This window comes from Pan paniscus, chromosome 17, assembly GCF_029289425.2.
Source record: "Pan paniscus chromosome 17, NHGRI_mPanPan1-v2.0_pri, whole genome shotgun sequence".
NCBI classification, from domain to species: domain Eukaryota; kingdom Metazoa; phylum Chordata; class Mammalia; order Primates; family Hominidae; genus Pan; species Pan paniscus.
This window is the reverse complement of record NC_073266.2, coordinates 62,095,996-62,111,338: the sequence shown is the minus strand read 5'-3', so window position 1 is coordinate 62,111,338 and position 15,343 is coordinate 62,095,996. Positions and strand designations below refer to the sequence as shown.

The following is a 15,343-nucleotide window of genomic DNA, read 5'->3' as shown; positions in this document are numbered from 1 at the left end:
CCAGCTCCAGTGTGATGTATCTCAGGGGGGCATCAAAATCTAATAGAAAGTTCAGTAAAAAGGGAAAACGAAAACTCAGAGCTAAGCAAAAATGTAGATTGGCATCATCTTTCTGCATTCACGAATTATAGTCTGTGGACATCCTGGTGTTTTCTTTCCTGCACTTTTCAGGTATATGGCAGGCCAAAGTATGTGCAACTTCATGAAGAGTTTGTAAAACACCAGGGTTGCCTTTAAAAACCACTCTAAAAGAAGCCCAAACTTATGGCCCAAAACATTTTGGGAAACTCACTAGGTTTCAACATATGCCACAGGATAGGAATGGAATTGGATTGTTTTGCTCCCTTCACAGGAACCCCAGGACCAGACAAAATGATGTGCAGCAAGACCTCTGTGAGGCTTCCTTTCTTCAACCCAGTGCTGCTAACCCTCCAGGGCAGCCTCCTGTGCTCCCACCACCAGCCTCTGGTAGGACTCTCACATACACTGAGTCCCTGAACAAACTCAATAACACCATCCCATTTTTAAAGCACTGCAAATCCTCCTTACAATACTAATGTGTTCATAATAATTTGCCCCATTCTTCTGGCAGGAGCAAAACTGAAGCAACTTGAAATGCCATCAGCAAAAAGTTATTTATTTCCCATTCCTGAGCATCAGAGAAAACAGGGTTTCATTGGCTGGATCTGCCTTCAATAGCTTTCTGGTTTCAATTTAAACTTCAAGTCTCCAAGGAAAAAACTGGCATTCTGGGAGGTCCAGGCCCAGCCAAGTTTCAGTGTCTCCACAGGAACCCAGAAAGGATGCCCCATCCAGCTAGCTATTTCTCATCTGCTTCCTTTTGCATACTATATAGAAGCTTTGGAGCAGAGATTGAAGTACAACTAAAAATAATGACCACATTGAGAGAACTCTCCTCTCCTAGAGGTACACTTTTGTGCCAGACAAGTATCGATTCATCCCCTAGAGGAATTCAAGTTAACAGGAGAAATGGAACAGGGAATCCAGGGGAAAGTACCTACCTATTTATTTCTTCTTCGGCAAAATCCTGCCTCCTGCCTCTCCCCACTCACCATTTTCAACTAAATCCTAAAACACTCCCAAGCACTGTTTCCTTTTTCCCCAACCCTCATTTAGGTCAGGTGATTTACAAAGTAGCTCACTCTGAGCAAGGCAAGTCCATGACCAGAAGCCCTTATGGCAGCAGGGTCTGTTGGGTTAACTTAAAGATACCTCTAGGTTCCCCTGTGTGACGTCCAAAACTGGGCCTTCCAGCAGAGCCTTCCTATGTAACATTCTGATGCTAACATACAAAAGATCAAATTACAGCCCTTCACTTGCCTAGCCCTTTCATGAACATATAAGGCAGTTGATATTTTCTCCCAAGCTAGAAGTGGCCCCCTTCTTAACCGACACTACTGCCTCTCAGACACTCCACCTTATGTTCACTGCAAGCCATCCCCTCCCCCACCTCCAGTTTGTTTATTCCAGAGATAAATCTATTTTCCCAGCTAAGAGAGACGAGTCCCTTTCCCTCCTCTGGCTCCCGGTGGTGCATTCGCTCACCACCTCCTCCCCCAGCTCAGCTCAGGTTACTATAGTGGCTAGCAACTCCCACAGCCCAGGTCTAACACCAACTCAACTTCCCAAGACCAATAGTTTGTTTTGGTTTTGGTTTTGTCCCCTTAACGGGGGAGGAGAAATCGTGTGCCAAGCAACACTCTGGGTACCTGGTCTCCATATCTTTGGGGGCTACTTTCCCTGCCGTTTGCAAATACTCTGTTTAACCACACTTGATTTCTTCCTCCTCTTCCGACTTTCCCCCAAACACTCTGTCTTAATACCCTTTTCTGGGAACAGGCAATGAGACTAAGCACAGGGGAAAACACAGCACCTCACCTTCGCTCTGACACCTGGGAATCCCTCGTCAGAGCAAAAATGCTCACGCCTCCCTCAGGGAGTTTAAGGATGGTAGAAGCCACAGAAATCAGAAAAAAAGGGAGGGAGTGACCTGGGATGGTAAACTAGCTACATCTTAAAGTGCTACAAACTTTCTCCTCCCTCACACGCCCCTGTCTGGTTGGCTCCGCCTTCCCATCCCAGCTGGGGTGTGCAAAGGAAACTCTCCCCGGAATGCCCAGGTCTGGTCCAGTGTTGAAGATGTGGCCTGCACACAACACCGCCCTTCCTCTCCAAATACCTCTTCTCTACCCCATCCCCTTTCTCCCACGACACACACATGCTTTGCACGTGAAGATGAGTTTGGATGGGGCACAGGAGATATACCTATTTACTAAAGGAGGGTAAGAGATGGTGCCAAATCGGCAGATAGTTTTGGTGACAGTACAGAGACTTCAAGAAATTAGTTTTTAGTATAAATCTACAGAAAAAGAAGAAAAACAGGATGAAGAGTGAAGGAATGAAAAGAAAAAGAAGGAAAAAGATGTAAGAGAAAAACAATCAACGCCAGTGGACTCCAACTAAACTTTAAGGGGAAAGGTGTGGATAGTTGGCAGGAGGTGGGGGGAGTGTAGGGGCTGGAAGGGAAAGGTATCTGCTGTAGAATTCCAGAATAAACTGCCCTTTTGGAGGAGAGTTTCTGCAGGGATAAAGAGACACACAAATTGCCCTTTTAGCGTTAGATGTCAACCGTGAGATTATCAGGACAGTTTATTTGAAACGGAAACGAATCGGAAATCCTTCCCACAACAGTCCTTTTAGACAGATACACACCCTGAGAATCCAACACAGACACACATAAAGAATAAATGCAGCATCAGGGGGCAATAAGAACTCCCCTTCCACACTCTCAATACCTCTAGCCTCATCTATTTCCAATTGCACAACTTTCAATCTCCAATGAAAATATTTCCAGTTGGATCCGATTTCAGACTTGTAGTAAGCGGTCTGGATGGGGGGGGGCGGGGGGAATAGGTGCTGTACTGTGCAGGGGAGGGGGGCTGGAAGACAGTATTTCGGCAGTTAACTTATTTTTTTAGAACCAGCATGCTCTACCGATCAGAAATTGCTATTACCCAACAATGCTTCCATCACAAACAGACACTGAAAACAGCATCCCCGTTATCACCATCTTGCCAAAGATCTGCCCGGTCCAGTTTACCTGACTTTGTCCCTGCGGAACTTCTCAGACAGTATTTCGGTCAAAGAGATAATGGTTTGGAAGACAAAAACAATAAATCGATACCGAAGGGTTCCCTTTCCGGAGTGATTTCCCACTGGAAACCACCGAACGGGGAAGCCTGCCGTTCATTCCCAAGCCCACGGCTCCTCTAGAAACGCACACAATGCGTGCTTTCAAAAAGGCATTCGCCTGCTTTTAAGGGAATTCCAATCTTTTCAGAGTCCCAAAACCAGAGAGCATAAGAAAGAGACTCAAATCCATTGATTAAGATTTTTAAGAAAAAGACTAACACACAGGCACAACACAAGCACACACCAACCTTCGCCGGCTGGACCACTTCTTGCCTGTTCTTCTTTCTATTAACGACACGTTAGATTCTGATACATTCCCCCCCCAAAAAAATCCAACTAGGTTACAATGTAGCTCTCTAGCTCCACTTAACCTGCAAGTTACAAAGAGAGAAAAAAAAAAAAATCCTGCCTTCCCACCCCTTTCCTTACCCCCTCCCCCTCCCGAGTCCACTCCACCAACGCCAAACCCGCCAGCCCCGCCAGCCGGCGGCAGGACCGAGGGAGGGTGCAAAAGGCGGGGGGCGGAGGGGGGGGGAGATCAGATTAGGCGAAACTCAATAAGCTCCCAGCCCTCCAGCCCAAAGCTTCCACCATCGCCGCCACCAACGAGCCACTCCAATTGAGCCAGCATCGCCGCCCACCCGCCGGCCCGCCGGAATCGCGCCCATCTCCTGCAACCTCGCCCGGACCGGCATCCCGCCCCCTCGGCCCGGTCTCCCCCTTCCCGCCGGGTGCAAAGTCAAAGACCCAGCAAGGCGACGTGAACTTTTGTATGCAGGGCACACACGTCGCCCCCGGTTCCGGGAGTGCGGGGGCCCGCGGCGCGGAGGGAGGCTGGGCGCCCGGGCTCCCGGGCCAAGGTCGCCGCGCGTGCTCACCCATGTCCCGGCGGCTCCGGCTCCGCTGGCCCCGGCGCTCGCTCAGATCCCGGCTCCGGTCGCTCGCCCGAGCCCCCAAAGGTGCTGCTGCGGCAACTCCATGGCGATGAGCATCTGTCAAACGGCGAGCCGCGAGCTGGCCGCCCTAGCTCGGGGGGCGCCGGGGCCCCCGGGCGCGCGGAGGCGGCGGCGAGCGGCGGGCGCCCCGGCCGGCCCCGCGCTTCCCGCCCGACTCTGCCGCCTCCGCCGCGCCACCGATTTATGGAGAGAGATATCAAGGGGGAAAATGGCGTCTCCGGAGCCCGAGGAGTCCTGGAGTAATCACATTCACACACACACACGCCCGCACGCACACACACTCGCACACACTCGCACACAGGCGCGCGGCGAGCCCTGCTAATTTTAGCAGGAGCCAAAAAAAATTATATATATATATATATATATATCCCCGTCTCTCCGATAAATGCTTTTTTTTTTTGCTTTTTTTTTTTTTTTTTTTTTTTTTTTTTTTTTTTGCTTTTCTTCAAAGGATGGGTTGGAGCGTTAAAAAATGTTGGTGGGTTTGGGCTCGCAGGAGGCGGCGCGCGGAGGGCGAGGGCGCTTTTGCTGAGCTGTGCAGTTCGGTCCGCTGAGCCCGGCGGCCCTGCCCGCCCGCTCGTCCGCCCGCGGTCGCTAGTGTTGCCGCCGCCGCCGCCGCTGCTGCTCCATGGCCGCGCCCGCCCCGCGCCCCCGCCGCGTCCCGTCGCCGCCCGCCCGCGTCCCCGGTGAGCGCTGGAGTGGGGTCGGGCCCGTGTGCCTGCCTCCCGCGCCCTCTCCGAATCCCGGACTCCTAGTGAAAGGAAGGGGGAGGGCGCGGGCGCGGGAGGGAGGAGGATCGGAGCGGCAGCGCGGCCCAGCCGAACGGGTACCGACCGTCACCCCGCGATCTTCCTCGCAGGGGGCGCCGGCGCCCAAGCTGCTCGTCCGGAGGGCCCAGAGCCGCTTCCCAGACCAGAGCCGGGGGAGGCGCAGCCAGTAGCGAGCCCTGAGCGACCTCTCTCCCCACCCGCCCCCCTGCCCCAGTGAATTTCTGTCAGTTGAAGGGAGCGGGGCTCTTGCCCGGGGAAAAGGAAAACAGTTCGTGGCCGGGGATCCGGGACCCCTTGCCGCCCCCCAGCGCCCCTCCCGCTCCCCGGCGCCCTTGCGGCCCAGTGGCTCCTGCGCGCCGGAGTCCGCCGCGAAGACTGAGCGGCCGCGGGGAACGCCGCGGGCTCGGCGCGTATTCCTGGGCTCAACACTGCCACTATCTGACACAACGGGAGCAGTGTCGGGGGGGTACTGCGCGCCCAGACGTGAGCTGTGATAGGCTCTCGAAACTGGGCGCATTTTTTTTTTAACCTGGTAATTATATTTCACTTTCAGGGTTTTTTAAATTATTATTATTATTTTATTGTTGTTGTTAAGCGACTTGTATGCATTCAGATCTCATGTGCATTTTCTCGTTATTCAAGAGAATTGGACACTTGATGAAGGGAAGGACACGGAGAGATGACAAACGCACACTGGCATGCAGTTGTTTTCAGGGTAGGAAGAACAAAGTGGAATGTCTTCAGTTCTTACAAAATATGGTGGCATTTGTAATCTCTGAGTTTTTGTATTTGGCCTACAAAGGGGGTCTTTTCAGGGAAACAGGAATGGAACCCTTCAGAGACATGTCTACATTGTAAAACAATATAGGATAGATACGGATTCGGGAAGGTCTGCAAATGGTTCCGCTCAAAGAACTTGGGGTAAAGTTGACCGAGGACTCGGATTCTGAGAGGACTCCTATCACGTTCTTCATGAGAGTTTTAGGCTATTTGGACTGAGGAATGATTTGGAGGTACGTCGGGGGCATTCCCTCACTGAGGCCATCAGTGGCTGCCTCCCTGCATTGGCTGCTGGTTTGAGTCCCTTCACAGAACTTCTTCGTCAAGTTTTTCATAGGAACGCTGCAGTGAAGTGGAGTGAAAGAGACTGGGGACTGAAGGGTGAACCCCTTCCAGCCCCAATCCCATCCCGATTCCTGTCTGGATGCAGATTCAGTCTGACTCAGAACGGATAGTTCACCCTTTTACTGATCCAAGTGCTCTGTCCTCTTTTTTTCAGAGGAATGTTCTGACTGGCTACAAACTTTTCCTCTGTCACTGCAGGACCTCCCGTGGAGCAATTTTCGATAGGTCTTCTACTATGCTTTTTTACCGCGTCATTGTTATTGCTGAGAAAATAATGCTTAGTTAGGAAAAAAAAAAATAGCAGGGCATATGAGCTAATGATAGAAGTAGAGATCAAGGCACAAAATACAATATCAAAACAACTATTCTCTGTAATCAAATGACCTTTCTCATTTGCTTGTACACCCAGATTTCTGAAATCCTACACCAAAGTCCACAGAGAACTAAGATAGCATGTGGCCTATTCCCCGCGCTTTTCCAGTGGAGAAAGTAGCCCCAGAAATCAGAAGGGTTTGTCCACAAGCATATGGCTGTCTGATGTCATCCAAACCAGAACTAAAGCCTATTGCCCTAGTCGTTTCCCTTCTATAACCTAGGCATATTGACAGAGTCTTCCTTCCTGTGGTGTTGTGTGGATTAGAAAAGTAGCTAAGAAAAGCACATACCTTATTAAAATTCACTGCAATAGATGATAAGTCTGTAGAATTATAGTGCAGTAGAAGTTTACCTGTGAGATCATCTATTAGAATCCCATCTTTTTAAAACTGAGGAAACGATGCACTACCCCAAGCCACTAAGTTAATTCAAAGCCAGGAATAGATGCTATGTTCCTTGACTTCTTATCCAACATTCCTTCCTTGTAGGTAGCCCATCTCTGAATCATGGGAGGGGAGAGGAGAGAAAGGAAAGGAGGGATATTCTCACTCTCTTACATATATATGAAAAAATATATATGCCTCTGTGTGTGTGTGTGTGTACACACACCCATAATAATGTTTCAGTGAACAACAGACCACATATATTACTGTGATCCCATATAATATAATACTGTATTTTTGCTGTACCTTTTCTGTGTTTAGATACACAAATACTTACCATTGTGTTACATTTGCCCACAGTATTTAGTACAGTAATATTCTGTACAGGTTTGTAGCCTAGAAGCAATAGGCTACCCCATATAGCCTGAGTGTGCAGTAGCCTATATCATCTAGATTTGCGTAAGTGCACTCCATGATGTTTGCACAAAGTCGCCTACTGATGTATTTCTCAGAACACATCCCCATAGCTAATTGACGCATGATTGGAGATATATATATATATATATATATATACACACACATATAAATATATATACATATGTAAAATAGATACAATAAATATTTTATGCACATTAATATTTTTGGTATATAATAATATATTACAAATATAAAAATTTTAATATATGATAATAAAGGATTTCTAAAAACTAAAACCCCATCCCTAAACTGTACATCTGTTAATAGAATGGGACCTATATTCAAATCCTAGGTGAATGTCACAGGAATTCTTCTCATTTTCTTTCTCAATTAGACCACTTTGTGATCATCTGAGAAACAAACCTTGACACACAGAAAGTCTGAACTTGATCTAGCCTGAAAATAGAGTCAGGCAATTTTAAGATACCCATTTCCAGGGCCCAGGAGCCCTTGAAAAAATCAAAAGGCCATCCGAGCACTTGATGGGAATGCACAGGACATACATCTTTTAGTCCCACACAGTCCCCAGTACCAGAATCATGCGGGCACTCAGCAAATATTTATGGAGCATGGTGATGTACCAGATACATTAGTAGCAACTGGAGATATAAATGTGACCAAGACATAGTCCCCATCCTCACAGAATTCATGACCTAGTGGGAAAGATTGACATGTGAAGCTCTAACTACAATGAATGCACAAAAATATCAGGAAGAAGAGGCTTACAAAGTGTGTGGAGTACAGATGCTGAAGTGGTGGGAGGAGAGTGGGGTCTGAAATCATGTCTTCTTAAAATTGCTGCACATTTATTTTCTATGTGTATTTAACATACACTTTTCATTTTCCCCTTTGCACACACATGTATTTTTTTCCATTACCTGTTTTCCAACCAAATATAAAACTTATCAGGACTAGGCTGTGCCTTGCATGGACAATGTCAATAAATGTAGTTGAGAATAATTGTTCCTCTGATATCACCAAATATCTGAATTGCTGCCAACTGGGATATAGCTCTGTGCTCTGGGCATCCATGTACCTAACCTGTAAAATGACCATAATGATAACTCCTTTTTGTCCAAGGCCCTATGCCAGATGTACTCCAAGGATCTGCAGAATGATCATTTGCAGCAGGATTTGAGGAACAGAGGGATATATACAACTCAATGTTTGCCTCAAAGCACAAGAGCAGCTCATGTCATTTTCTTTTTCTTTTTCTTTTTTTCCTTTTTTTTTTTTTCTTGAGATGGAGTCTCGCTCTGTCACCAGGCTGGAGTGCAATGGCGCGATCTCAGCTCGCTGCAACCTCTGCCTCCTGGGTTCAAGCGATTCTCCTGCCTCAGCCTCCTGAGTAGCTGGGACTACAGGTGTGTGTCACCATGCTCTGCCAATTTTTGTATTTTTAGTAGAGATGGGGTTTCATCATGATGGCCAAGATGATCTCGATCTCTTCACCTCGTGATTCACCAGCCTCAGCCTCCCAAAGTGGTGAGATTGCAGGCATGAGCCACCATGCCTGGCCCAGCTCATGTCATTTTCATATCTCTGAAGCTAAAGGTAAAAAGAAGTGAGACAAACCGATCCTTTTTTCCTTTATAAGAAGTTGAGATCAAGCAGTGTAATCAAATGCTCAGAGCCAGTCACCTTCTATGGTGTTGATTCTCGCCTTTCTGGGAAATGGGTTAGTAATATCTAATGTAGTGATTCTCAATACTGATTATGAATCAAAATTACCTGGAGCAATTACTGATGCTTGGGATCCATTTTTATTGAACTGGACTTGCATAGACCCAGCATCAGTACTTTTAATAAAAACCTAGATGCTTCTGATATGTAACCAGCATTGAGCATCAGTACTTTTAATAAAACCCTAGGTGCTTCTGATATGTAACAAGCATTGAGAATCACTGATCCAATTGAAAGCACATGCTCCCACAGTGTGATCAGGATATTTACAAAGCTCCTACTCTCTTAGCTAATATAGCATGCATAGGTGTCCCTAAACAAAGGAGGTGATAGCCACAAGGAACTATACAGTGAATAAGTCACATTTGGAGTTTAGGGGCCATTCTGGAAATGTAGAAATTCAGAGTATGTTCTATGCTGCAATAAAAAAGACCATAGACCAGATCATAAAGGAGACTTAGTTATAAACTTATTTGACAAGTCTCCTCATCTCTCTGCCCCACTGATTCCACTTCTGAAAAAAACAGGAGTATTTGAAAGTCTCTAAGGACCAAACCAGCCCTAAAATTTTCTCAATTTTTGATTCTAGGTCACAAGAGAGTCCCAGAAGAACAGTGAGAGCATATTGGGAACAGTCAGATTGGATGTGAAAACTTTTCTTAAATATAAGAAAAGCATCAGGGAAAATAGAAAAGAGATTGCTTGACTCTGCTCGAGGGTGGAGGGGTGGGTGATAACAAGCCCTGGTCAGCTGAGGTTATGAGGAGGCAGACCTCAGCTCAATATAATGAAAAATACTGTTATTGAACCTACATTGAGAACAAATCATTACTTAAATAATATTGAGCTCCCTGTCTTGAGAAGTATTCTAGAAAAAATGTGGGGTCTTTATTTTTTTATTTCCTCCCAACTGCAGATTGAGGGGAAAATTTTTAAAAGTCCTTGAGATCAAGGACTTTGCATTGTACTTCTGTATCTTCCCTGGATAAGATTGTACCTGGAGCCCAGTATATGCCCAGTAAGGACTGGTGGAATGTCAAAAATATTTGACAACCAACCTGATATGGAATCAATCCAAAGAGTGGACGCAGACCCATGGCTCTGCTCAGCCAAGTGATTTCCTTTCGTTTATATGATCCTGTGGAGTTCAGGAGAGACAGAATGTCAGAATGAGAGGCATGGGGGTGAGTTTAGAGCAGTAATTATTTTAAAATTCCAGTATTTTAAGATCATCATGCCTATCTATGCATATGAGATGAACGTTAGTCTTGCTTCATGAATGCATGAATGAATCAATCAAGGATATTGTGGAGAGAAAGAAAATGAGTGTTGGAATGTAGTCCTGCTCTGCCATTAACTGTCTGGGTGAAGCTGAGCCAATTTCAGACCTCTCTACCTCAGTTCTCTATAAGCTGAGAACTTACAGTCTTGCCCTAAGATATTAATGATTATGAGGCTCACAGGAAATATCAGATGTACGGTTACATTACAAAGTTAAATAATTCTGTTCAAATACTAGTTTTGATTATTAAAATATCGTGTGGACATGACTCCTTCCTGATGCAGCCTAATTTTGCCACCTCTGGGGTCTATAGCATATCTTTTTCTCTCTAGGAAATGAGAAGGTAATTTCCATTCCTGATTCCTTCCACTCCAGCCCCACTTTGGAAAAGACTCATCTCTCCAGTTCCTTCCCCTGATACTACTGTGGTTGCTAAGCAACAAGGCGCTAAGGAGGAGCACAATGTAATTGTCCCAGGAAGGGAATCCCAGGTCCAACAATTACTAGATTTTAGTTTTGGAAACTTTGCTTTCCTGGCTGCAAGAAATTCACTAAAGGAAGCTTTCTTGGCACACTTATCCTTGTGAGCATCCTGCAAGAGACTGGCTTTCACTACTTCAAAGGCAACAAGGTGGAGAAGAGCATTCTTCTGGGTTTTCATTTTCTGGCTCTTTGGTAAATTTGTCACTGTGACTTCAGAGTGCTCCAAATATGAAGCAATATTTGAAATGTTCCCAATTCCTAGCAGGGCCTTAGGAGCCCTGCCTTCAGGAGTTTATGTTTATATCACTCTGTTGGCATAAGAGCCAAAAAGAGATCTCAGAGGAATACCACAGAATCGTGGAGGTTCTTCTTTCTCCCTAAAAATCCCACCCACATGGGCTGTAACAGAAAAAGGGATGCACAGAAAGGTCATTGTAGGGATGGCTTGTTTACGTTAAAAGGGAATCTATTGAAAAGATAAAGGTGAACCTCCTAGAAGGCAGATATCAGAAGTATAGTCAGGCCTCGTGGGAATTGGGAAGTTGCCAGGCAGCTCCTCTGTCTCCCTCTCCAGGGCCATACTGACTCTTGCCTGCCTGTGTTTCTTTTTATCCATCTGGAGACAAATTTTCTTTGCAAGATTCTTGCTTTTGCTCCTATATAACTTTAGCTTACATCTGACTTTGGTTTTCCTAACCCTCCATGATAACCTCCAACTGTTTTGGCAATCTTTTCTGGAATACAGCTTCCTCATAGGAAAATATCTGATTGCCTTCAGTGTGTCAAAGGCACATTCCTGGTACCCATGGCTGAGGCCAAGAAGATGGTACCCCCGTGACCCAGTAGCCCCAAGCACTTCTTCAGCAGGACTACAGGGAATGTGTCAAAGATGGGGCTGGCCCTCCAGGTCGATTTAGAACGAAGAGTAAAGACTCTCCGTGAATTTACATACTTGCAACACAAGGTCATCTTGTAACAGGAGAAGAATTTGGATTTGAAGTTAGACAGGTTTGAATTTGACTCACCCTGAGGAAAACTAGTCAAGCTACCTCTCTGCGTTTTAGCTTCTTCATCTGAAAAAAATGAGCTTATAGATAGTAGCACCAACTCTTTAGAGTTTCAATGAGGATTAAATGCAGTTAAATGAAATAATGTATGAAAAGCACCTATGTGGCCAAGGTTATGCTAGGGGCTGTGAGAGTACAGGAGATACATAGCATATGTATTTGTCAATAAACGTTCGTTAGAACTTAGTATATTTGACCTGAACTTGGTACTGCAAATATAAAAACTATGATGAAATGTTTTTCACCTTGATAACTTTTAGTTTTTAAAAGAGACTCATGCAATGTATGTGAACCCAATCTGTCATTCTACTGCTTTCATCTCTTAGTGTTTGAACCTGAAGAACAGAGATTACTGCTTATTCTTAACCTCATACCCAAGGCCAGCTCTAGCTATTAGTAGCAGAAGAGTCCTCCATACACAGCCCTTCCCTTGTGATATGGTTTGGCTATGCTCCCACCCAAATCTCATCTTGAATTGTATTAATAGTTCCCATAATCCCCATGTGTTGTAGGTGGGACCACGTGGGAGGTGATTAGATTATGGGGGCAGTTCCCCCATGCTGTTCTTTTGATAGTGAGTTCTCATGAGAGCTGATGGTTTCATAAGGGGCTTTCCCCCTCTTCATTCTGCACTTCTCTTTCCTGCCATGTGAAGAAGGATGTGTTTGCTTCCCTTTGTGCCATGATTGTAAGTTTCCTGAGGCCTCCCCAGCAATGAGGAACTGTGAGTCAATTAAACCTCTTTTCTTTGTAAATTACCCAGTCTCAGCTATTTCTTCACAGCAGTGTGAAAATGGACTAATATGCCTATCTCATGCAGCTTGCAATTTTGTCAGACAAGACTACATGTAAACAGTAAGAAAAAAATACAAGACATGATATGGAACTATATCTGCTATTGACTAATGTGAGCATATAGAAGGGATTATCTTATAGGAAAGAGCTTAGGTGAGATGACCTATAAAGTGTTCTCTATCTATATGATACTATGAAGCTAAGAGATGGAAAGAAGAGAGAGATCCAAGTAAGCCACAGTTAAGATGCAAGCTTTTATGGACAACTTGAACTGCCCTGAAAAGAAGCAAAGGACATAGATAGAAAGGGACCTGGCTAGTCCTAGCTGGATCATTCAGGTTTACCATAGAGTATTTTAGAAACATGTGAAATTGTCAGCCTATTATTGCTAAATAGAGTTGGTTCTTAGTTTGGTGAACATCATATGAGCATTAGAGAGATCTGGGTAGAGGACAGTTTTTTAAAGGTAGGAGGATGGCCATGGGAAAACATTAATTTGAGCTCTGCTTCCTGAACATTGGGTTCATTTCAAACTCTGAAGTTGAAATCCACAGAGTCACTCTTTGTTCCTTGATAGTTATTTGCATCAGTGCACCTATCAAATATAATACTGTGGATCTTGACACTAGATAGATCTTTAAAAATGTCATTTGGTTCAACCCCAGCTCCAAGTGATTCAATACAAGATCCATGGAACTGAACCAGTTGGGAAACTGAGACAAATTGAGGAAAGTTTTACACCCAGTAGTTGTTGGAACTGGGATTTAAAGCCCGGTAATTTGACTCCAGAGCCCATCCTCTTATCCATTGCTTCACATAGCCATTCTATTGCACGACTGCCTAGCCAGAAAGCAGCAAAGAGATACCTGGATGCTCCTTACATGGCCTCTTTAGTATGTATTGAATAGGCTTGTTGATTTCAGCCTTCTAAACTAAACAAATCATTGAGACTTCAAATTAAAGAGCTGGCAGTTTGTTAGAGATCACTCGGACCAAAACAATTCATTTTCGTGATGAAAGAAAACTGAGAACCAGAAAGATAAGCATGCAGGTAATAAAGCCAGATTTAAAACTAGCACATTGGGCTGTAGTTTCAGAGTCCTTCCCATTGTATTCAGATGCCAGGGCTTGGTTACACTTTCTGCAGACCAATGCACACCAGGAAAAAGAAAACTAGGCACTAGGAGGTTCAGCAAATGGCCATCTCAGTGAGCCTTCAAAGGAGAGATATCTGGGCAGGATCTCTTTGAGAAAATAATTTGACATACACTTTGCAAGTGTTCATTTTCCATTTAAACGGTGGTCCAAAGAAAACAAAATTGGGTTGAATGTTTCATTTAGACCAATATTCTCTCAGCCAATTACTTAAATTTTTGTCTTGTAATAATTGAAAGTAAGAAAGTGTTTCAGAGTAAAAGTAAAAGAAACAATATTTTGAGAGGTTAAAAACAAGCCATAAGTATGAAATATGTATGAGGTATTTCTGAAAATGGTTGGCACACTTTTTGCAAAGAAAAATTGATAATTACAATGTCATATATTCATATTGAAAATGTAGGATACATCCATCCTTAATATTATAAGCCACTGGACACAATGGTAGGGACTGTGGAATATACTATGAAAGGTAAGATTCCATCCTAGCCTGGGAGATACATTTAATCCAGATAGATGCTTAAATCCCTTAGTTTCAGGTCAGCAGAGAAGTTTATTGAAGATCCCTCTGAATTCAATAAAAAATGATGATTGAGTACAATAACTCACAACTTTGCTTATCCAGATCCTCAGTCAATTTTACCAAAGTCATATACACCTGGACATCTCCCATAGTATTATAAATGAATACATTTCCTTATGGACAATATTGTGGAAACCCATAATATTGTCTCTAATCACTCTGTATCATCCATTATTTAAAATTGGGGAAAAAAACTTGTATCTAAAAATAATTTTCATCAAGCCCTGTCTGACATTTTTTTTCAATCGATTAAATTATATGTGTGTGTATATTAATTTTCATTTTATTCCTCAACTTCTCCACCGTCAGTTCCTTCTCTCTAAACAATGAGATGATGTGTATAAAACAGTAGAGCACAGTGTCTGACACATAAGATGGCAAGCAAATGAGAGTGGTTTCCACATCACCTGGATTATATTTATTTTTTGTATCATTTTTTCAAGTCATTTAAAATTCTGTTTGTGGGCTAGGTGCCGTGGATCACTCTTATAATCCCAGCACTTCGGGAGGCCGAAGAAGCAGGATCATTTGAGCCCAGGAGTTTGAGACAGACCTGGACAACATAGGGAGACCCCATCTCTACAAAACATTTGTTTTTAATAGCTAGGCATGGTGGTACACACCTGTGGTCCTAGCTACTCGGGAGGCTGGGGTGAGAAGATTGCTTGAGCCTGGGAGATATAGGCTGCTCTAAGTTGTGACTGTGCCACTGCACTCCAGTCTGGGTGGCAGAGTGAGCTATCATCTCAAAAATAATAATAATAATAATGATAATAATAAAATTCTGTTTATGGTGATGTAACAACTTTTAGATAGTATTACTATCTGTATCTAATGCTTTAACCACTGCAGCAACCTGTATATGGTTGCAGCATTGTGATGTATAATGCAATTACCTCTAACCAATATTCTCAAGTTTGAGAACAGAAAGGAAAAATAAAATGAACAAGCTAATAAAACTTAACTTTCTTAAACCTTCATGCATAAGATAAAATG

General features: G+C 44.3%; 1 protein-coding gene across 4 annotated transcripts in view; it reads right to left on the bottom strand.

Moving 5' to 3' along the window:
• SETBP1 (SET binding protein 1) overlaps positions 1-4,396 on the bottom strand; it is a 387,029-nt gene extending 382,633 nt beyond the window's left edge. For 2 of the 4 annotated variants that reach the window (XM_034943599.3, XM_034943602.3), the window contains exon 1: positions 4,092-4,396. The gene's annotated coding sequence lies outside the window, so the exon portion shown is untranslated. The other 2 variants (XM_034943600.2, XM_057300428.1) reach the window with 1 other exon arrangement.
• Between the last annotated feature and the right edge of the window lie 10,947 nt (positions 4,397-15,343).